Raw genomic sequence first — 23,707 nt, forward strand, 5'->3', positions numbered from 1 at the left:
GTAAAAGTAGGAAATGATAGTTTCAATTCTGCACAAATATCGAGGCTGTCACTGGGATGCCACTGACACTGCAGCATACTTCATTTATTAGTTATTTTTTCAAAATGAAAGCGATATTACACTTTTGAGCCCCAGTGTGATTTGCTCGCTGAAAATTAAATTTGCGAAGCGTTTATATGTTGAAAACCATCTGCTTATTTCAGGTGCGTGCCCGCGAAAAAACACACGTACGCATGCACGAACGCGCGCGCGCGCACGTCCGCAAGACTGAACTCATTTATCTGCACCTCTTCCCGTTCCTTCACTCTTTTTTTTTTCTATCTTTGTTGCTCTAGTTGGTTTTGTATTTGAATTAACAGTTTACCTAACGCAACCTCTCGACATGTCATTATTTCAAATATGGCCACGAAGTAGTGTTAAAAAGCAGTTCTAATATGGCAACACTCCGAACCCACTATCTTCCACGGACGACAGTAGAGAAGCCCTGAGCACCAGAACGTGATTCTCGGAGGAAAGAATTCTATTGCTGGAAGCCTCACTCTTACGTGGGTGTGACGCTAATAAAAGCCGCTCTTGACAGAAAGGATATTAATTCACCACTATAGACCTATATTATTGGCGTACAATAACTTCATACTTTTTTTCATTTTCGCATTATCGTTTTGCGTGTCCCTGGTCGCCGCATCTATCGCGTTTCGGAGGTGTACGTTAAGCGATGACAGATATTACATATTGAATTTCTCGGTCCGCATGCACTTTGGCTAAATGGTCGGACACGTCTGTTTTAGCTTTAACTTCACGCTCACAGCAGAATCTTCATTCTTTCTCTCAGTAATGTTATGCAGATCATCTTTAGATCATCTACATTATTCGGTTTTTTGTATTATTCGAAAAGTTGATTTGCAGAACTAAAGCAGCAAATTGGAATAGTTGGAACATACTCATCACGATAAGCGCTCAAAAAAGCACAAAAACACAAGAAAGTTTACGAAACGAGCACAACGTAGAGCACTTCTCGTGCATTGTGCACTTATCGGGATGAGTTACAGAACATTAACAGTGCACACAGATAGGAAATACACAAGAGAGCGTTATTAGATTGATCTTGCACAGTCCACCGTCTTGTTTACTGTAACAATCAGTTAAAATATTATATTGTGATACGTTGTACGATTAAGAGTGCTTTGTCCTCTTCTCAAACATAATCACTACTGTTTTAATTTGTTGTTTTGTCTCGTAACATAAAATAAAGTAGCATCAAAGATTGAACGATAAAGTAACTATAGAAAGCGTTGATTTCAGAAGGTATGATAACGTAAATCTAAATTAATGTTGCTGCTCTTAGGAGTGCAGTTTTGTGATACTTGATATCGCTCCTAATAGGTGAAAAAAGAAAACGCACTTGCTTAGAATAACTGTGCGTTGGGCGAGTTTGTATTGCCAATCGATAGTCGGCGTCTCTCTGTGCCTTCTCTTCTTTTCTTTGTGCTTTTTGCGCAAAGTGCCATTCAAAATGCAGTAGTTGTTTCAGTTGCAGCAGCGTCAAAACGAAGTGTAGTTATGAGTGGTGGCGTTTCAACTTCGTATGTTACCAGAGAGAAAGAGAGAGAGAGAGAAGAAAAGAGGGGAGGCTTAATAGCTATCGTCTTCTGATGCTGAACAATTAAGAAAGATTCAATTACTGCAATACTGGGACAAATAAAACGATGCCTGTGCACTTCAATCAGGCACACATTTAAATATGGAAGTGCTAAAGCAATAGCGCCAAACTGTCCCTGTCAGCGGCACTCTAGTTCGCACAGCTGAATTCTCCGGCAGCGTCTCATTCTCCGGCAGCGCCTCCTTCTCCGGTAGCGTCTCCGTGCTTGCTCGGGAAACGCTGCACTGCGTTAACGTGGACTCCGAGCCCTGAGCGCGTCCATTCGACGCGGTTGCCCATTGGTTCAACGAACATTCAAAAACAAAAAGTGAGCCTTCGAGCGAGACCGCATAGCAACGCATCGCCAGAGAGAGGGGAACGAGCCGAGATTCGAGCCGGCACCGCAGAGCAACGCACCGCAGAGTGAGCCGAGACGCGAGTGGCGTCGGACGTATCCGATCGAGCTCCTGCACCGAGTCCAGTTTCCTCATACATGTAACCACTGCCGATTCACCTGTAACTTAGCACAATACAGTTTTTCTTAAAATTTGAACCTTGCCTTGACTATATTCATTCGGACATCGCTGACATGGCGCAGCCGACAGGATGTGAATCGACCGAGCTGCATGCGGAGGAGGAAACGACGCCACGAGAAGGAGCGACGCCACGCCGTACATCGTCTCGGGACTCCAAAACGACCATCGTCGAAAGTGTGTTCACGACCCTCGACCACAGCAGGATGGCCAATGTAACGAAAAAGCAACTCGTCGACGAGCTGAGAGCACGAGGTCTACGGTGCTCCGGACGAAAGGACGAGCTCATCGCAAGAATCATCCGCGACAACATCACTCGCCAAGGCCTAGAGCCGACGGACTCGTCAACGAAGGACCAGGCTGCCTACGACGACGAAAGGCAGGCGCACCTGGAGACGCTGTCCGCCGACAACGCGAGGCTTTGCGCTGAACTAAGCAGCCTGCGAGCCCAGCTTAACCGTGCGACCACGAGTGAACGTGAGACATTGCACGAAGCCCATCAGAACGCTTCACTGCCAAAGGAACAGGTGACGACTCCAACCCTCGGGCTGCACCATTCCGTCCCTGCTGACATAACGATGTTCTCGGGTTCGACGCGGCCACCGTCACTGAACAACGGCACCAACCAAGACGCGGCACGACCCACCGCGCCGACCGTTTCAACGCACGAGGGAGAACCTTCCATGGCCCAGATCATCGCCGCGCTCGTGAACACACAAGCCCTGCTCGCCAACACGCTGTCGAGAGGTCCACCGACGACGAGCCCGATCCAGATTCATTCCACAAGCGACACGTCATCCTCAATCCCCTTGTTCGATGGGACGCCGCAACAAAGTGCTCACGAATGGATTACGCAAGTGGAGAGAATCGCAGCGCTCGCCCACTGGACGCCATCGCTGACGTTGGTGACAGCAGCAAGCCGCTTGACGGGATCTGCCAAGGATTGGCACAGCGCCTACGGCTCACAGTATGACACCTGGGAGCAATGGAAGGAAGCGCTCATTCTCCGATTCAAACGAAAGCTGACAATGCAGGAGTTCCTCGAACTGCAGACGAAGCGACGCCTTCAGAGCCACGAGACCATCGTCGAGTACATGTACTCGAAGAACGCCATTCTGAACAAGGCGCCGTACCGTTTAGCAGAGGAAGAGCGTATTTCCCTCATTCTCAGCGGCATCGAGGACGACACATGGGCCAACCCACTCGCAGCGCAGCTGTGTGGCACAGTAACCGAACTCATTGACAGAGCGGCTTTGCTCGACGCGAGGCGTCGCACGACCGTGTGTGCCGAGAATGACAAGAAACCGTCATCGTCTACAGCGAGCCGTGGTCAGGGTTCGAACCAGCGGGTGCCAGCCAGCAGCTCTGCCAACTTGCCGAAGGCCAACCCGCGCAGCGATTTCTCGGGAGCTCCACACCCGCGGCCCATCTCTGCTCGTTCGTGCTTCAACTGCGGCGACATCGGTCACCTGTCCCATGATTGTAGAAAGCCGAAAACGCCAGCAACGATCAGAGCGGACGAGAAACGAGCGAAGAGGGACAATAGCAGCCACGAAACAGGGACTACGTCACCTAGGCAAGCGAACTGTTTTTTGCATTCGACGGGCGGCACATTACCAATAGTGTCCGGTACTGCTAACAACCGACCCGTCCGCGTGTGCATTGACAGTGGCGCCAACTTATCCATCATGAGTGCCAATGCCTTGACGGACGACATTCCCACGCACGCATGGGTACCGCGCGAGAACATTGAAGTTCTCAACCGCAGCATATGCCCAACTCTCGCTGCAACGCTTGATGTGACACTGGGCACCACGAATGTGCGACTCGAAGACGTCGTGGTAACGGAACTGCCCAGCGGCATCGACCTGATTCTGGGATCATACTGGCGACGAGTCGCGAACGTCGACGTAACGTTTCACACGGCAAACGATGTGACTATCGTTCCAGTCGAGCCCTCCGGGAAATTTTCATCGTCCGAAGTGCCACCCCCAAAACAAGGCACACCACACCGCACCGGGGAAACGCTCATTGCGACGTTCTGCCGGCAATCAGACGAGAGTGTTTCCAAAGACGAAGGGTACGTGCGCCTCAACACGAAATGTCCCGCACCCGACGAAGACTTCACGAATCTAGTCGAAGACGCCACACGGAAGATAACAAAGGATGCCACCGAAGCAGAGAGGCAACAACTTCACGCAATGCTGTTAAGGCATCACCAAGCGTTCACTTCCAAAGGCGACACTTCGGGCGTGTGTCCTCACACCGAGCACAGCATCGAACTCAGAGACAATATACCAGTGTCATCGAGGCCGTACAGGTGCTCACCGGCTGATCGCAAGTTTATCCGAGAACAGGTGAATGACTACTTCTCCAAGGACAAATGGCAGAAGGAACTACCCCGAGCAACGCTAGCAATCAACGCCACGAAGCATCATCACAGTGGCCACAGCCCATTTCGACTCATGCACGGCTACGACCCAAAACTGCCAGGAGAGCTCAACCTCGCCTCAGTCGAGGGAGACATCGACGAGTCTCATAGACTACACGACTTGGCAAGGGGACGTGCGGAGACAAGAGAGAGGCTACTGCAGAGTCAGCGCAAAACAACGGTCCGATACGACAAGAAGCGGCGAACTCCCGAGGTTCATAACGGGAGACCTCGTCCTGCTTGAGTTGAGCGCTCGAGGCACATTAGACCCTCGCTATGAAGGTCCATTCGAGATAACGGCCCTCGTCGGAGGAAACAGGGCCGAGATCCAAAGAGTACCCCACACACCGGGCATGATCAACCAAAATATCGTCAACGTGGAGCAGCTTCGTAGATACAAGGAGCCGCTCCTAGAAGTTACGGAACCATCGCCATCTAACGACACGCACGCCTGAGGACAGGCGCAATTTTCGAGAGGGCCGTGTCAGCGGCACTCTAGTTCGCACAGCTGAATTCTCCGGCAGCGTCTCATTCTCCGGCAGCGCCTCCTTCTCCGGTAGCGTCTCCGTGCTTGCTGGGGAAACGCTGCACTGCGTTAACGTGGACTCCGAGCCCTGAGCGCGTCCATTCGACGCGGTTGCCCATTGGTTCAACGAACATTCAAAAACAAAAAGTGAGCCTTCGAGCGAGACCGCATAGCAACGCATCGCCAGAGAGAGGGGAACGAGCCGAGATTCGAGCCGGGACCGCAGAGCAACGCACCGCAGAGCGAGCCGAGACGCGAGTGGCGTCGGACGTATCCGATCGAGCTCCTGCACCGAGTCCAGTTTCCTTATACATGTAACCACTGCTGATTCACCTGTAACTTAGCACAATACAGTTTTTCTTAAAATTTGAACCTTGCCTTGACTACATTCATTCGGACATCGCTGACAGTCCCCTATGGTGTCTCTCACAGATAGAGGAACAAAAAGGTAAAATACAGGAAGGTTAACCAAAGGAGATCTCTGGTTGGCTAGTTCCGCGGTTCTCAAAGCGGGTTCCGCGAATCCCAAGAGTTCCACCGGCCCCTCCACGTGGTTCCACGAACCACTAATAAATTTTCCCTGATTCCACATTTACCCACTCAACTCACTTAGATGGCAATACCGAGATGTGATTGATCTAGGGAACCTCAATTATTCAGGCCAGAGCGCCGATAAGCACATCCAATTGAGTTTTTATTTTTCTTGCGATAGCAATAATACGGTCACTCTCGGCTGGCTTTTTGCAGTCGCCATTTTGTTACGGGCAAATATGCGCTAGCCTCCTCTTTCTGCAGAGGGACCATCGCCTTTCCGACCGGGGACCGTCGGCGCCAGCACTTATCTCGCGAACGAACAAGGGGGGGAGGGGAGGCACTTGGTTGCCGCTCTATCTCGGAAGCGATAAGCGCATGCCCTGTGCCCCGCAGCAGGCGGGATCATCTCAGGGCTGTGCTCTCAACACGATAAAACGGTGCCAAGAGTGTACCTGGAGCGGCCATGTTCTATTACAACGGCGTTTTGTAGAGTTACGTGAGATCGGACATGAATGACTTGACTGCCAGCCTCACTTCGTATAACATTGCAATTAGTTCCTGTCACATTGATTGCTTCACCTTTTCGTTGAAACTGATGTTGTGCAATCATCGCTGCCTTAGTCGCGAACTGCACTTGACAGCATGCGCACGAGTATATATATATCGATACCGAGAAAGCTTCTTAATGATATGTTGGGTTTAGCATCTCAAAACCACCGTATGATTATGAGAAACGCCGTAGTGGACGACTGCGGAAATTTCGACCATCTGGGGTGCTTTAACGTGCACTCAAATCTGAGGAGATGGGCCTACAGCATTTTCGCCTCCATCGAAAAAGCAACCGCCGCAGTCGGTATTGAATCCCGTAACCTACGGGTCAGAGGCCGAGTACCTTAGCCACTAGACCACCGCTGTGGGGCCCGAGAAAGCTTCTTCAGACACAGCTAGGTATCCAGTGGCTTTGCACGTTCGGCAGGTTTTGTACCGTTTATAATAAGTTATTCTCGTTCATCTGTATCTGTGATTACATTTCGTGCGTCATTTGTGCGTGAGAAACGCGGGCACATTTCGACCTGCATGCCATTCTTCGCGTGGCTTTTCACTTTTTGCTATCACGTTCAATGCTTCGTTCTTCCGGCAAAGCTGTAAGTTTTCATTGAAACTAAATATGAAAAAATAAAAAGCTCACCGGTGGAAGGGCGGGGTTCCTTTGCACTTAATGTAGCTAAGCAGGGTTCCCTGGCACCAACATGCTTGAGAACCCCTGGGCTAACTTGTACTTCAAAAATGGAAAGTGGTTGTGAGCGAATGAAAATGAGGATCACTGCTAGCAATACAACAAAGCAACAGCACTCGTTCCTCTGGCGGGTAGTGACTGGCTATCGGTTGTTATATTACAAGGGTTGTTTTGCTACAAGTGCAATGCAACGATTGAGTCGTGTGTCAATGTTTTTGGTGTAGAAGCGAATATATGCCTTGGCTTCATATCTCTGGAGGGTTGCTCTGGGCTGAGCATTTGCGCACCACTTGCGGTCAGGCCACTAACAAGTTCATTCCAAGCCACACGGGAAAGCGCAGCGGGTGGCAAATGATGAAGCCGACAGTCCCAGCCTCCTTTTTACAAAACGAGGTTATAATCCTGCTAGTGCATACCGGTGTATCATAACGCGTTTCAGCTATCAATTGCAGTGAATTTACAGCAGATGCTACTGTCTTCTGCGTGCTCCTTTGCAATGGGCCGATCACCCACGCATGTGACGGTGGGCTTTGAAGGCCCGTTGGGAAAGATGAACGCATGAGGGGGGAAGTCATTCGTTAGACCCTAAAGATAAACACAACGATAAGTTCTTTTTTAGGGAAAGGAAAGATCGAAGGCAACTGAAGGGGAGATTGGAAGAGGGGGAGGGGTGAATACTGATAAATCGGCCCCAGAACTCCATCCACATCTCTGAAGTTACGACTGGGGAGTGAGGGAAACGAAAGGTACGTGGCAGAATGAGCTGCATTTCATTTGTGTTCGTTTTATCGCTCATCAAACATGTTCGCGGCAAATGCGGTGCTGTTGGTATTTTTGCAAGGATCATTTGATAACACGGGAGGGGGAAAACTGAGCTGCCTAGACAGACTGCATACGTAAAAAAGATGACTGGTCTTCTCTAGCGTGCTCAAGAGCGTGCAATTTTTTTTCTGTAGGATAAGCATGGGGAATTCAACATCATGGCCAAAAATGGCCAGACTAAAAACTCAAGGAAGCCATAGACTGGTTTCAAACTTTTCAGCTTTTAATTTTAGTGAGATTGCACAGAGCCACAAACTCCGAATGGCAGCGAGGCGTGCTCACGTCTCCACGTGCGACGTCTGGTGACTTCACCCAAGATCTTTTCACAAAAACTGCGTAAGTTACACTTGTGGCGCTCTTGCTTAACGACTACGCAGCATTAGGCAGGCGAATGCGAAATTTAATTATCAAGGTACCAGCAGGAGTGAAACCCAAGAATTTTGCGTGGCAATGAAGTATTCTACCACAGAGCCATGTAAGATCTCGGAATCCTTCAGAAAAAAAAAAGACTGCAGGCGTAATGTTGGTGAAACGTCAATTCTGGGAGCATTGATAAAGGCGTCACGTCGGGTTAGCTGCAAATGTAGTTAAGCGCCAACCAATGAAGTTGCTCAACGTAGCACTATCCAAGGCTAACAACCTCGCAAACATTTTTATGCTTCCTACTTCTTGTGTTGTTGATACCCGTGTTGCTATTGGCATCATTACGTGACTGCGAACAACTGATTATATAGACGTATGCGTTTTTAAACATTATTGCCAGTGCGTGTAACATTTACACATATTATAACGGCATTTCGTAACCTTTCACTCAACAATAAAATTGCACTAGTATTATTTTCCCTCCACATGCTTCGCATGCCTTGATTTCCATGGTACGTGAGATTTGATAATTTTTTTCTCCGTGACGTTGTCTATCTAAAATATAGGTCACATATAGGTGACGTGCCGCAAGATTAAAGACCACAACAGAATTAAAAGCTGAATGTTTTCGTTTTTCCGGGAGGCAGCTTTGAATGCGGATTTCCGGACTGTTACAAAACGCAATTAGCAAGGTTCCACTCGGTATAATGCAGTCCCCAATTCTTGTAACATTGAGTTTTCTCTCACCAAGTGCTCTCTAATATTTCGACGCCAACTATACATACAGAATATTTTGTTATTTTCTCAACTTCAACTCCGCGTAGTGGTGACGTATTCCAGCGGGAGCTACAGACTACACACTGCTATTATAATTCAGTCAAAAACAAGCAATGAAAATGATCGATGATAATAATAATTATATATTTTATTGTAGAGCTTAAAAGTTTGCGCCGTAAGTCCGTATGATGCATTTATATACGAAGATGTACTGAACTCTTGGGGTGTTGACAAAATAGTCTTAAAAACCAGGTAGATGGGGAACAAATGAAGGACACAGACAGGACAGCTGTCAAAAAGAAATAGTTCGGGAGAGATGGAGAATAGTCGTGAAAAAATCCTAACAAAATCATTAGTGTGGACCTGTGCTAGTACTGTTTCTCTCCGATGCGCGCAAACAGGCACGCCTTATTCACTCTGTCACCTCATACACACGCACACACGCACACATAACTCTTATCGTCCACTCTTTTCTTCGTAGTTTTCTTGGCAATTGTTCACAGATGACCACGTTCACGCGCGCGAAGTGTTCAAGGTAGCACTGATGCTCCTTCGGATTGCGCTTCGTCACCATCACACTCGGTAGGACGCTGGATGAGAATAAAAGGAATGAGTGGGCACGTCCTATCTTCACCTGTCTTGTCTTCTTCTTAGGCACCACCTCATCTCACCATCGCAACTCAGTTATGGCAGCTGTTACGACCGGCCCTGGGGAGCCAAGCAGGAAGAGTTTGGGGGAGAACCGGTTCTTGACCGACGGTGGCGGCCGCCCCCACCTCCCCATTCGGGTTCCTCCTCGCCGGGAGAGCTCCGGGGTCTGCTGTGCGTTCGTGACCATGTTTGGTAACATTTTAGGGCGCCGTGACTATATATGGACCTCGTGTTAGGTTGGGCCACTCCATGTGTTGTGAGGTGTGTTTCCCCCTCTCTCGTGGCCGAGGTGCCGGAGACACCGTATTGGCTGACGATGCGGACGGGGCGCCCAGTGTCAACGGCGCGGCGCTATAAAATGCCGAAGACGTTTTGTATCACACGCACTCTTCTCTCTTTGGGTCAGTTGACCACTTCTCCACATGTAAATAAATCTCTGTTGTTCGTTCGGGCGCTTCTTCTCGCTGAATTGTTGGACGATGGATCCTGCGACGGGGCCAGCTACCGAAAACGAGACCGGCAGGACCCGGAGTCCCAACACAGCCTACACGAAGGCAAGATGCTTTCTTTTATTACCCCATCACCACATCTTCTGGTCGTATTTTGTTTAAAAGATCTCATTTCATGAGGTATCGTGCACCCAGGCAAGCAGCCTAGATGGTTCTTGACTAGTTTGAAGAAGGAATGTGACCTTTATCTTCTGACGACGTCCTCAAAGACAAAATTGCGCTTGAGCCTGGGCGCCGCTCACAACGGCAGTTGTGTTAGATCGTCCTATGTACAGGAAAAGGTCGCAGCGCCGCCAGGGGGGTCGCACTCACTGCAGCGGGACGGTCCTGCACCTTTTCATCTCCAGGCGTAGATGCCACGTGTCGTTCTCGCCCGACGGGATAAAAGAAAGCTCGTGTCACACGTAGTCCACATCCCTGTTCTTCCTTCCGCAGTCCTCTCACGGGTTCGATAACCTGCACTCACGCACTGCTGTCGTCGTCGGCGGGTTCTCCAGGTGTGGCCATACCGCTCTCGCACGCTTTCTTTTTTAATTGTTTTGTCTCAGCACGATCGACACTTTCACGACCATGGGGAGCGTTGAACTGTCTCGCGCTCACCTACGTTGCACCATTGCTGTCACACCGGCGTCGATATCGTGTTGTGGTCGCTTGGCGCTCCTCCTAGGTGCTGAAAATAAAGCCAGAACAATAAACGCTGCTACACTCAATGATTGTCGTAAAAATAAAAGAAAAAGAAAGCCACTGCAGGTGGGCGGTTTGCAGCGCCAACGGTTTTCCTCTTGTTGATGACTCGGCAAGAAAGTAGCTGAACAAGTTTTAGTACCCTCACCAACCATGTCTTAATGAATTACTACTATAGGCTACTTGTGACATATGCCACCTTACTTAAAACGAACACACAGCGACGCCAAGAAAGTTACTATAAGTAATGATAATTTAAGTCTATCTGTTTTGCAGTAATTATCTAAGGACATATTCTAGTGATAATTTAATAATGACTACAATACAATGTGAAGAGCACAATGAACGTCGCCTGCACATTACGCGGCGTGTTTATCTGTTGGTATTTATTGGGGTTGTGTTAACGAAAAAAACGAGCCTTTAAAGCTGACTTTTTTTTTTTTTCAATCCTACCACATATACCAAAACCTGAAGTACGCGGGATGCGAAAATTCCGAGTATCAAGAAGCGTAGTACCGAAAAAGCGATAATGATAATAATAACAATCATATTAATAATAGTAGTAACAATGTCTGAGCAAGCTCAATCCTAGTTCACGACGGGATCACGAGGAACACGACAGTGGAGGCCTACGTAAAGACGGTTACTATAACGCTGTGCATACTTCTATTGTGTCACTCTTTCTCTATCACGAGAATCTATCCCTCGCCTACCCTGACGTTTGGCTGCAGGCTGTTCATGAGCGGCGTGTCCGAGCCGACGGCAGCGCAGGGGTTCTCCTTTTCGGACTGCGGCGGCACGGCGCTGAACAGCACGCCGGCCCGTTGGAAATCGATCTGCGCGTAATCGGTCGGCGGCTCCCGTATGCGCACTGGGTATTTGCTGCGTGGCAGAGACAGCTCCGCATAGCGCACCTCGTTGTCCATCTGCAATCAGTCGAAATTTCAAAGTACTAAATACTTATAGAAAAAAAAGCAAACAGAAAACGAAAAAAAAAAACTTTATTTGAGCATCAAACTGAAATTCAGGGGACCTTAAAATACGTGCTATCGAAGCTCCGCGTATGCGTGCTTGATCTACGAGTTTTCTTTATTTCATTGTTGCTCAATGCTCTCTCGCAGTTTTTGGTTCATCTACGCGGGCAACTGAGCCTACATCTACGTGTTAGCAGTGCAATATTTCGCTTTTTTTACGGGCAACAACGACAATCATGTGTTCTCATCCAGATAATAACACAATGCGGCAGCATAGAAGCACATGTGGCCTTAATAAAAGATCAGATTGTCATATCTGAAACGAGAGATCATGGACAAAGCCATCACCGGCAGAGCATTGTTTATCGGGAAACGGCGCGTGCAAAAACGCACGTGACCGCCGCGTCTTCGAGAACCGCATCAACCGGTTTGTTCCGGCGCTTTCAAGTACGGCAACGCCACCAGCCAAATATAACTCGTGACAAGGATCGTTGGAAAAGCACCACGAAGGACAAACCTTGACAGGTGATGGCCGTCTCAGTGACTGAATGTTCTCGTAGTTGTAGTCGCTGGGAGAGAAGCTGTCGTACGTTCGATGAGCCGGGAACGTCGGGATGCGCCGAACAGCCACGCGCGGGTACTCTGTCTGCTACACGCAGGAACGAAGAACATGTGTGCTAATTATGAAACAAAGGGATAAGCCTGAAAGGCAAATTTACCTGGACATATGTGTACCACATATTTGATGGTAAGGGCTAGAAATGCCTTACTACTGCTTCAAAATTGATCGTTCAGTCCCTTTTGGGTGCATGCAATGTTCACCCATTAACTGTCTCATAGACAAATTATACCACTATTTTATATCATTACGCTTTATAACTAACAAGAAACTTTCAACAGAATCCCGTGAACGTACATTGAACATCTATTTACAGCTATACTAAGAAAGTCCAAAACGTTCAAATGCATCCTCGTAAGATATGTGCACTCGGAATGCCAGAGAAACTACCCGGCATGCCGGCAGTAACAACACTTCAGTCTTATCTTAACAAGCCATTCAAAGAAAACTTTTTGTCACATATACTTCTTTGGGGTGAACTAAACCTAACGCTAAACTAGTGAGAAGATGTGCAAAATTATCGCCTACCTTGCGAATCACTGGTCTTTTGAATTACAGACGGATCTTTGGTGTCAATATCCATAAGGGCTAAGTCATCCACTGCTTTCCTTTGATGGTTTTGGTTCCTAAAAAAGAAAAAGCAAATATAATTTCAAACGTGGGGTCCCTTCTATTTTTTACACAAGCCGTGTAAAGCATAAGAAACGGCGAATGTCGCCTTTTTGGCTGGTGCTCTGTCTATTCTCGGTGGAGGCAGAGTAAAGCCGTGTCGCAGACCATGCAAGAATGTCCGAACTCTAGTGCTGCCATAGAGTTTCAAAAAATATACACTAGAAGGAACGCTGGCGCTAGTGTCTATAGGAGCTTTAACGCATAGCGTTTCAGCGAGCGTTGAAATTATGGGTAGGACATGGGTTTGCCTAGTCTTCGTACTTTACGCTCGTGCTGTCTTCGCTTGGCTTGAAGCTGCTTTGCCATGATACAACAATCAGCAAATGTTCGGCAGCTACGCTTCACCGCCTTAATTCTTTAGGCTTACCTCTTCTAATTGTGTTAAGAAGAGAAAAACTTTTTTTCTTTAGAAATAAAACAAATTTTAGCGAAAGTTGATCAAGACGTCTTGAGGGACTAGCTGGTTGAATACTTTACAGGAAAGACTTGCGCTAATAAAGAAAAAGAATTATCACATTTTTTTCTGTTCAGTTGTAAAAAAAAAAAACATTCTACCGAACCTAAACGCAATAAACGAGAGGTTGATTAAAAAGAACCTAGGAGTTTGAGCCACTTACTTTTCTGAACTCTCCTCAGTAGCACCTGCAAGAAGCAACGAAGAAGGGAAAAAGTACGGAGTAAAAGCGAAAGTATTAGTGAAAAATCTATCCCATTAACTTGGGGATTGGAGGTACACTTTTTTTTTCTCGAAACTACGTTGGTAGGTTTGTGACGAAACTCTAAAATTTCTTGCATTTTGGTCCCGTACATGAAGTCGGAAATATTTGTTGCATATAAGAAACTAGCACAGAAAAGTTAACCACAATTGTTGAAGAAAACTAAAAAACAGTGCTGAACCATGAAATATTCAGCAAAGCGAAGATTTACTATGCAGGTAAACTAGTGTGTTAAAAATTACGATAATCGTCATTTAGTAATCATTTAAATTATCACTTTGAGTTCCCAAAAATCTACAAAAATATGCAAGTCTCTCGGTTAACTAAACTCCATAGGTCTGTCTGGACAAATCATTGCATATTTCTTCAATTACTAACACTTGGTCGCTTTTGTTACCGCTATACTGATCAGATCTTGAATTTAGAACAATGATGTTCTAAACACCGCTTGTAGTGGCATGAGCGAAATCATTGACATAATTAAATGATGTATACAGAACTGACCTGCGTAAAACCTTACTTCTGTGAACAATTTAACTTCTATTTGATACATATTTTGCCCACTGTTTGTTTTAACGTTTTTACTGGCCGCTAGTTCCCACTTGCATTCGGTTTCTAACATCCGTGAAGATCGGCCTGGCTTACGCTCTTTGTGAAAACAGGCCAGACTCGATTTGCTAAGGCGGCTGAATTAAAAAAATTCATTGTTTATAGATAACTTTTTTTCTAAATTAGACAGCTTCTGAAATAGCTAATAACATAATCCTCGTATGAAAAGCAGAGACATTAGTGAAGACTGACCAAGAGAGAAATAATTAAAAGAAAGAGACAGGGAGGTTAACCTAGACGAACTGGTTTGCTACCCTGTACGGGGGTGGGGAAAAGGGTCGGAAAGAGGATAGATATAGAGAGATAAAAAATAAATTAGAAAAAAACACATGCGCACACATTCAGGGAGTTCCAATTACAGTCGTTTGCACAGGCCGGTTGAACGCAAGAAGCGCAGGAGCGCCTTCACAGCCTTCTTCTGTGACATAAAGTCCTGTCTGACCAAAATGTCAATGACAAGCCATACATGACTACAATCAGTGCCGTCATAGTCATGGTCCTTTTTTTCCCATTAAGTGCGATAATTTAGCGCTCGTAGCCCGAATAAAACACTAGGGACCAATCCCGGTACTCACGCTTCTCGCTGTCGTCTCCGCGGAGTCGCATTACGACCACGATAACGATGGCCACCAGCACAAGAGCTCCCACGATGCCGATCAGGACACCAAGCACTGGACTCACTGATGTGATGTCCGTGTTAGCTGCACAAGCGCCATGTTGTAATAGTCATGGCGATCATTTCGTAAACAGTCTCGACTATATGCTTAAGGACAATATCCTTACGGACAAACAGGTTCATTAGTCTCTTCGACAAACTAAATAAACGACAATATATTTATGTAAAAAGTAGTATGCGTCGTTGCTCTATGTTTTCATTTCTAATCAACCAGGCGAAAAATAAACGGCTGTCGGTCGGGCAAACAAAGAACACAGCAGTGCCTTGTAGAGAGATTTAGATCCATGGCTGTTTAGAAGTTTCTGGGTTTACGTGTAGGCGAATCTAAGCTACCTCTACTGATCTGTTTGTCCCTCCCGTTATATATACATCACACGGTAAAAAGGTAGCTAGCGCATCAATATTCTGAGTGCGGAAAAAAATAGTAATAACTGGCCGATCCCACTTCGTTTTTATTCAAAAAACTCTTTCTCTGCTGTCATTCACCAGGTCTCATGGATCGTACGCAACTACTTTATCAGCATCGCCCGTTCACTATTTCCAGGATTGGCTCCAAATAATTGGCCCGCCAACGCTGCTGCCAGCGTACACGAGCTAGTGCAATAGCAAACTTATAAAAAATTTCGGAAGCAGTGTAACACATTTTAATTAAGTAAACTATCATATACCACTGAAAGACATTGAAATTTGGTTCTTTCATTTTTCGTTGCTGCTGTATATGGTCTCCTAGCATGAGAATATGCTTCAGAAAGCAAGTCACCAGATCTTAGCACAATTGAAGTGCTGTTGGCTACGGCATTCTTTCCAACCACTCGTTTCGTGGCGTGGCTGGTGATGAACTCTACATACTGGTCACAATGCAGATACACTTAGGGGAACGAAAAATCAAAATGGGCGGAGCAGAACACACTCTCGTTCTCTTTTCCTTCTTCCAGTTTGTTTATCGTAACACGTAAGAGTAGCATTGATGAGACAACGCTCTTGCCACTTTACCTGTCCTCCTCTCGGGTGAGGGCAGCGTGTTGGTGGATATGGAGATGCTGTTGCTGCGGCCCTTGGAGTTGGAACCGTAGAGTACTAGTATGAAGGCGGTGCCGGGCGGCAGGTCCCGCACCACGAAAGACGCGCCTTCCGAGGAACTGAGGTTGTGCTGCAGGAGCTCCAGGGCCGAGTTGTACACCTCCAGGTGAAAGGTCTGCCGCAGTCCCCCATGGTCACCGGGATCGCACTCGACCGCCAGCGAGACTGAGGTTTGGTTGCTCACACGACAGTTTCGCACAGCCTCGGGTGGCCCTGTCCAACGAGACACTGGCCGCGCTCAGTTATCCACGCTTGTCGTTGGGTTGCATGCGCCGCAAGCAAACGCTTGATATCCTCTAACTCAGGTTTCTGAAACGCACTGCACATAGGTCACACGCACTTTGGGGAGCTTATGCAAGCAGCTAGGTCTACATGTATTTATCTTCACACCATATTTGTAACAAAAAAAAAATAGAGGACGCTGAAGCTTCCCCTTCAGGAGTTGAACGCAATAGCACAATCCTGTTCTCAGTGCGTACATCATGCACTCAGTGCATGAAACCTTTTTCGAATTCGCTATGCACCCACTACGTGGCCCTAAGGTAATAGGCGTAGTAGCTTGTGTGTTTTTTCTAGTGGGTGACGGGCTTGAAATCATGAAGCGATTATCATAATCACATGATATGACTCCCGCTGGCAATGTACGCATATACCACGCATTATTACTGCAATATTTCATGTTGCATTGTGAATCATACATGCATACGGGACGCGTGTGCTTGTAAAGCATGATAGCTACTTTCACTGCATTTTTTTATTATTTGGTAATACTGTCAACCCTCATAGAGGGTCATAACCTAGAGGACATACATATAGAATGTACAATGTTCATAAAGTTTGTTATTACCTTGACAACTTACAATGAAAATTGGTATTTTCTTAATTAACAACTGAACGCTCATATATCAACTCAAGAACAATTCAAAACACACAGTCACTTTTATAATATTTTCTATGAACATGACGTCGCTTACATCTATTGGCACTGAAAAAAATTAAAATAAATTAAATTAAAAAAAATCACAAGCAGAGTAAGTTCTTTTAACTGTATTCACAAGCATACGCGAGACCGTGCGGTAGAACATCCGCTGCACACGCAAACGATCCGGGATCGATCCCCATTCGGACCCAAACGACCCTGATTCGATGCCTACTCTGACCCAGTATTTTATAATTTATTTATTTGAATCGTTCTCAATTTTTCGGTCAAGCATAGGATTATGATTTTTAGCTTACAACCAACGCCGCCGACACCAACACCAGAATTTCTACAAAACAAGCTATGTAACGCTATCACGTTAACAGTGTTTTACACGTGGGTGCACAAAGACTTGAGTGACGTATTTTTGTCAGAGAAATGACGTCAAAAAGCACGCTATCACATCACAGACAAAAGTAAGTCAAGTCTACAGGAGTCGAATTCCTGACCTGTAGGTCTGCAAATACAGATACCGAGCAAACCACCCAGTGTGCCATTGTTTTTTTTTATTTATTCATTGCCTCCACCCACACACAATAGACATCTACGAGAACATAGAAGTCACTACAACAAATTTTGCCTGTCTTACTAGAAAAACACCTATTTTACCATTCAGTGAGCCCTGTCAATTGATCCACCCTCGAAAACTACTCAGGTACAAAACTCGCTTGCCTAATGAAATTGAATGCCCGCCCCAGTGGTCTAGTGGTCACGGCGCTCGACTGCTGACCCGAAGGTCGCGGGATCGAATCCCGGCTGCGGCCACTGCATTTTCGATGGAGGCGAAAATCTCTGAGGTTTGTTTACTTAGGTATATTAGCACATTAAGGAACCCTATGGGGTGAAATTTTCCGGATCCCTTTCCTACGGGGTCTCTCATATACATAGTGTGTTTTTGGTACGGGGAATCCCAGAAATTATTTCTAAAACTTGAATTTTGACATGCTCTCTCATAAGTACATTCTTGTGGGCCACGGATATGGATCACAATCGTATCCTGCTTCACAGGCCCACTATAAGCACCGGATGCAAGTTAAAATTACTTTGTCGATTAACAACCTATCCTCAATTTTTCTATTGGGAAAAAATGTGATGGTATATGGATCCAGCAGAATTTTTTTTTGTATTTCTCTGCAGCGCATAGGCGTTTCTAAGTAGAATGCCTCGGTTGTTCAAAACACTAATGCACCTATAAAACTACTTATATCGCCTATAGAAATACGAAAAGCCATAGCTAACCTTAATCACAGTAAATCACCAGTGTTTGACGACTTCAGGGCTATGGTTTACAAGACATTTATATGTGCATTGTCTTAACTAGATCAAGCATACTTTCAAACAGGCTACTTAACAATCAACCACACTATACTATCAGTCAGGCGAGAGAGAAATGCTCATAACACACCCAACCACTATACACAGCCTTAATTGATTACAAAAAGGCATTTGATTCAGTAGAGATATCAGCAATAATGCTGACACTGCGGAATCATGGCGTCCACGAAACATATATAAACATCCCGGAAGAAATATACAAAGAATCCACTGCCATCATAGTGCTACATAAAGAAAGCGACATAATACCAAAAAGAAGGGCTTCAGACAAGGTGATACGATCTCCCCAATGCTATTTACCGGTGCTTACAGGAGGTTTTCAGAGGCCTAGAACGGGAAGAGTTAAGGATAAGAGGTAATGGAGAGTATTTTTTAACCTGTGCTTCGCCGATGTCATTACATTGCTGAGTAACTCGGTGAGTGAACTGCATTTCGTGATTACTGAACTAGACAAAGGGAGCAGAAAGGTTGGTCCTAAATTTATTTGCAGAAAACGAAAGTAAAGTACAACAACTTCGAAAGAGAACAGCGTTTCGAAACAGGTAGCAGTGCACTTGAACTTCTAAAAGAGTGAGTATACGTGGTACAGGTGGTAGCCGCGGAGCCGAACCACGAAATAGAAGTAACTAGAAGAATAAGAATGGGGTGGAGCACATTTGGCAATATTCTGCAATCATTACTGGTCGAATACCACTATTCCTGAAAAGGAAGGTATATAATAACTGCATCTTGCCGGAATTTATCTACGGAGCAAAAACCTGGAGGCTTACAAAAAGGGTTTAGCTTTAATTGAGTATGACGCAGCGAGTGATGGAAAGGACAATGATAGGGGTAACCTTAAGAGACAAGAAGTAAGCAGAATGGATTAAGGAACAAACCGGGGTTAATGATATCAAGAAGAAGAAGTGGACATAGGTCAAACACGTAGCGCGTAGGCCTAATAACTATTGATCATTGAAGGTAGCTGTCTGGATTCCCAGAGAAGGCAAGCGGGTAAGGGGGAGACAGAAAGTTAGGTAGGCAGATGAGATTAAAAAGTTTCCGAGTACACAGTGGCAGCAGCAAGCACAGGATATACATGACTGGTGGAACATGGGAGGTGCCTTTGTCCTGCAGCGGACGTAATCAGGCTATTTATGATGACTTCTTAACTGTTAGCAGATGTCCTCAACAAGTTATGTGAACCGGATAGTTTGCCGCAGTTTTCTAGTGAGGCCCACTTGGTCATAGTCACATGCTGCACAGACATGCCTTTTTATTTTATACTTTCCTTTCACAATACCATTTGTCAGGGGGCCGGTGCCACCCTCTAGGAGCGAAATAAAAATATACGCTTTAATTTTGTGTTTCCAAGTTGTGTAACACAGGGATCAAGCACGTTTTTTTTATGACCCACCGCAGTTTTGCGACACTGCCTAATGCTAAGGTTAAAGCTTGGGCGAGTTGGTTCAAATACATGATTAAAAACACAGCGCAAACAACGGCAGGAAGAAAGGAAGAGACAGGACAGAGCGCTGCCTGTCTCTTCCTTTCTTCCTGCCGTTGTTTGCGCTGTGTTTTTAATCACTGCCTAATGGTTCTCGCATAATTCTCTCTCATATCTTGAATAATAGCGGTTAGCTTGGGTACATGTGACAGGTTTGAAGTGCTTATTTTGTGAGCCGTTCCATGTGATTGCTATTGTTGATGCTTAAACACGGAACCAAAACGAACTCTCAGCATGGGGGTCGCTATTTCACTTATTGAGTAATAATTTTTCTCGAATACTGATTTCAAACTCACTTCACAAATTCCACCTCTGCACACTTTTTAGGGGCGAAGCTCCTTAAGGCGTGGGTCTGTTCATCCTCTGATGTATGTAGTAGTAGTTTTAGGTAGCCACCAGTGACACGTACCACCTCTAGTGCCACAGGGGATGCGAGATGGGAGATGGCGGTACTTGGAGTGTTCCTTAGATGGACGCATGAACAGACGCATGGACGGACGGACAGACAGACTAACAGATGGACGGATGGACGAACGGATGGACAGAAGGATGGACGCACAAACGGATGGACAGATGGGTGGACGGGCTCATGGACGGACGTATGGACGCGTGGATGGACGCATGGAGGGTCTGACGGACGCATAGACGGACGGACAGACTAACAGATGGACGGATGGATGCGCCGACGTCCGTCCGCATGGACGAACGGATAGACAGAAGGATGGACGCACAAACGGATGGACAGATGGGTGGACGGGCTCACGGACGGACGTATGGACGCGTGGATGGACGCACGGAGGGTCTGACGGATGGTTCGCCCCACTCATCATCATTCATTCCGTGGATATGTTTAGTTTTGAAAGAAATGACTTCTTTCAAACGGCAACGTCAGCTGACATTTTATTCAAGCTCCTTCCACTTCTGCGCTTCAAATTCCTTCGCTTTAGTGGTCATAGCAGCCCTATATTTTGGAACTACGACCCACTGGCTGAGGTTAGCTAGAGATTGCTGCTACGAACAAGATGTGCCTTCAGAGCCTTACTATATTTCTTTAAATGGACACTAAAGGCAAATAATATCTTACACCCGAGTCAAACATCGATATTTAGTTAGAAATGTCTAAATCAGCAATATTATTGATAGCGGTGCTGAACCAGTTAAGAAATTTAGGTAAATGTACGACACCACATGTGCCATGAGTGGAATATTATGAAATATTCCGCATGACGTCGAAGTGTTTGACTTTAAATAATCACTGATGAGCAGTCGTAATGAAACCAGCTGCTATCTCTGCTACAATGCTACATATCCGTTTTCGCTCTATTTATTGAGGAAAAAAATCATAGCATATCCATGGAGTGAATCGTGATGAGTAAGGCGAAGCGTCTGTCAGCCCGTCTGTGCTTCCGTCCGTCCGCGCGACCATCGTTGCGTCGATCTATGCGTCCTTCCGTCTGTCCGTGCGTCCGTTCCCGAGTCCGTTCATCCGTCTGTCCGTCCGTTCGTGCATTAATCCATTCGTACTTCCGAGCATCCATTCATTTGTCCATCCGTCTGCTAGTCTGTCTGTGCGTTCGTCCGTGCGCAAATATAGTGAACACTCCAAGCACCGCCATCTCCCATCTCGCATCCCCTGTGACACATATCCGCTCAAGAGCGGGTATGTGCCACCGGTGGGTATGTACATACATACATACATACATACATACATACATACATACATACATACATACATACATACATACATATGTACATACATACATACACACACATACATAAACACATACGCACATACATACATATGTACATACATACATACATACATACATACATACATACATACATACATACATACATACATACATACATACATACATACATACATACATACATACATACATACATACATACATACAGACGGAGAAGCGACAGACACATGCCATAAGGAGCTTTGCCCCTAAAAAATCGTTTTTCGTTACTATGGGGACTGGTGCGAGTTGCCCGAATTTTCTGTTTCTGCCCTGTTCTGCTAAATATTTGGTGACGCCTAGTGGGGCAAAGTTGAACTAAACAAGCAGAACATTTTTCAAAGACGTTGTTGCGGCAGTAGCTGCCATTAATATCAATGTGCTGCTGCTAGTGCAGGCGGCCACACTGTAAAGACGGGCAACGTTGGGCGAAGCAAGCGCTACGTGAACAGGTACGTTTTCTGGCAAGTGATATGAAGTGCGCTAACGCCATGCAGACCACTGAAACGTGATCTTACTTCAAAATAAGAATTTTCTTGGCACGGAAATATCGCGACGCGCTTTCTGTACAGCCACTCAAGCAATCAACGCTGACACAAAATTTTCGCCTTACTGACCCTTTGAAGCGAACACTTTTACCTAAACGCACACTAAATGCAAAAAAGTACGTAAGAGTGAGATCTCAATGTATGACAACGCCTAAAACGGCAATATTATCAACAACAGCGTCTTATTTACCACCAAATTAAGCTACATGTGTCACACGAGGTACGCCACAAGTGGGACATTCACGAAATTATCCCGATAACGTCAGAGTGTCCGCCTAGTAGACAAAGTATCACCAGTTAGTAAGCTAGCTGCATTTAAAGAAAAAATAAACTTTTCGTGCATCAAGAAACGTGATAAAATGCTGCTGGTCTGTTTCTGTTTGATTTACACGAATAATATCCACCTGACGTTATCATACGGGAATGGCACGAGCAGTTCAAAAACTCAGTTTTAGCTGGTTAGACTTGATCAGTGGTGCCATCTAGCGGAGAACACTTCAACTAGGCCTGAATAATTATGACCTTCATGATTGCAGGAAATTGATCATTGGCCTTTGCTGCTACCTTCGCGATGTTGCTACTGGTGTCGGTGGCCGCGTAGTAAAGACAACGTTGGGCACGGTAATAGTGATGTCTGAAAGGTTGCTTTCAGGCGTGGGTAATTTGAAGCGCACTAACGCGATGCGGACCATTAGAGCGTCATTTTATTTCAAAATAAGCACTTGCTTGGATGGAAAATAGCGCTACAAGGTTCCCTGACCACTATTACAACTTTTAACGTCGACTGAATATTTGTCTTTAGTGCCCCTTTGATATGAGCACCAGATTTGTCATTAAAACAAAAAAAAATGCTCTCGACATACTTTCTCAATAAAAGTCACTGTAAACACAGTCCGTAAATTCGGTACGCTGCCACGTGGTCAATTTTTTTCCGGCACTTACAAAGAATTTAGCTTTCTCTTTGAAAAAATCAACACAATTTTTTACGATCACATTTGCGATGGTCACCAAAATGACCGCGATGTTTTGCATTGAATGACCTAACAGCAAAACTTAAATTTTCGGTAAGTGGGATATTGTCGTGGGGAGCTCTTGCGGAGGGCATGCGCCATACGAATTGAACAAGTCCCTCTACAAAGTACACGTGCGAGCTTTGAGCAAAAACTCCACTCCGCGGAGAAAAGCACGTGAAGCACGTGAGAGATCAAATGGAAAGATAAAAAAGCAAAAATAAATAGAGAAAGGACAGCAAAAAACAAAAAAAAAGTTCTGAAGGAAATAAATACATAAAAATATAGAAAGAGAGCGAAAGTCACAGAGAGAGCAAGAAAGGAACATACACGAAAAAAAAAAGATCGAAAAAAAACAGAGAGCAAGGTAGGAAGAGAAAGAAAGAGAGAGATAGAAACGAAAACAGAACAAAGAAACGGTGAATAGAAAAAGAATAAATAATAAAGGCGAATAGACTTATGATGAGCAAGAAATACGGAGAAAAAATTAGGGAGAAGAAGAAGTAAATAGAAACAAATACAAAAAGGAATAGAAGAAATAGATTGGAA

At 45.7% G+C, this 23,707-nt stretch overlaps 1 pseudogene; it reads right to left on the reverse strand.

The window, feature by feature from the left end:
- Positions 1-8,992: 8,992 nt before the first annotated feature.
- Positions 8,993-23,707, reverse strand: part of LOC142814182 (protein turtle homolog B-like) — a 42,678-nt pseudogene continuing 27,963 nt past the window's right edge.

Source organism: Rhipicephalus microplus, chromosome 4 (assembly GCF_043290135.1).
Source record: "Rhipicephalus microplus isolate Deutch F79 chromosome 4, USDA_Rmic, whole genome shotgun sequence".
NCBI classification, from domain to species: Eukaryota; Metazoa; Arthropoda; class Arachnida; order Ixodida; family Ixodidae; genus Rhipicephalus; species Rhipicephalus microplus.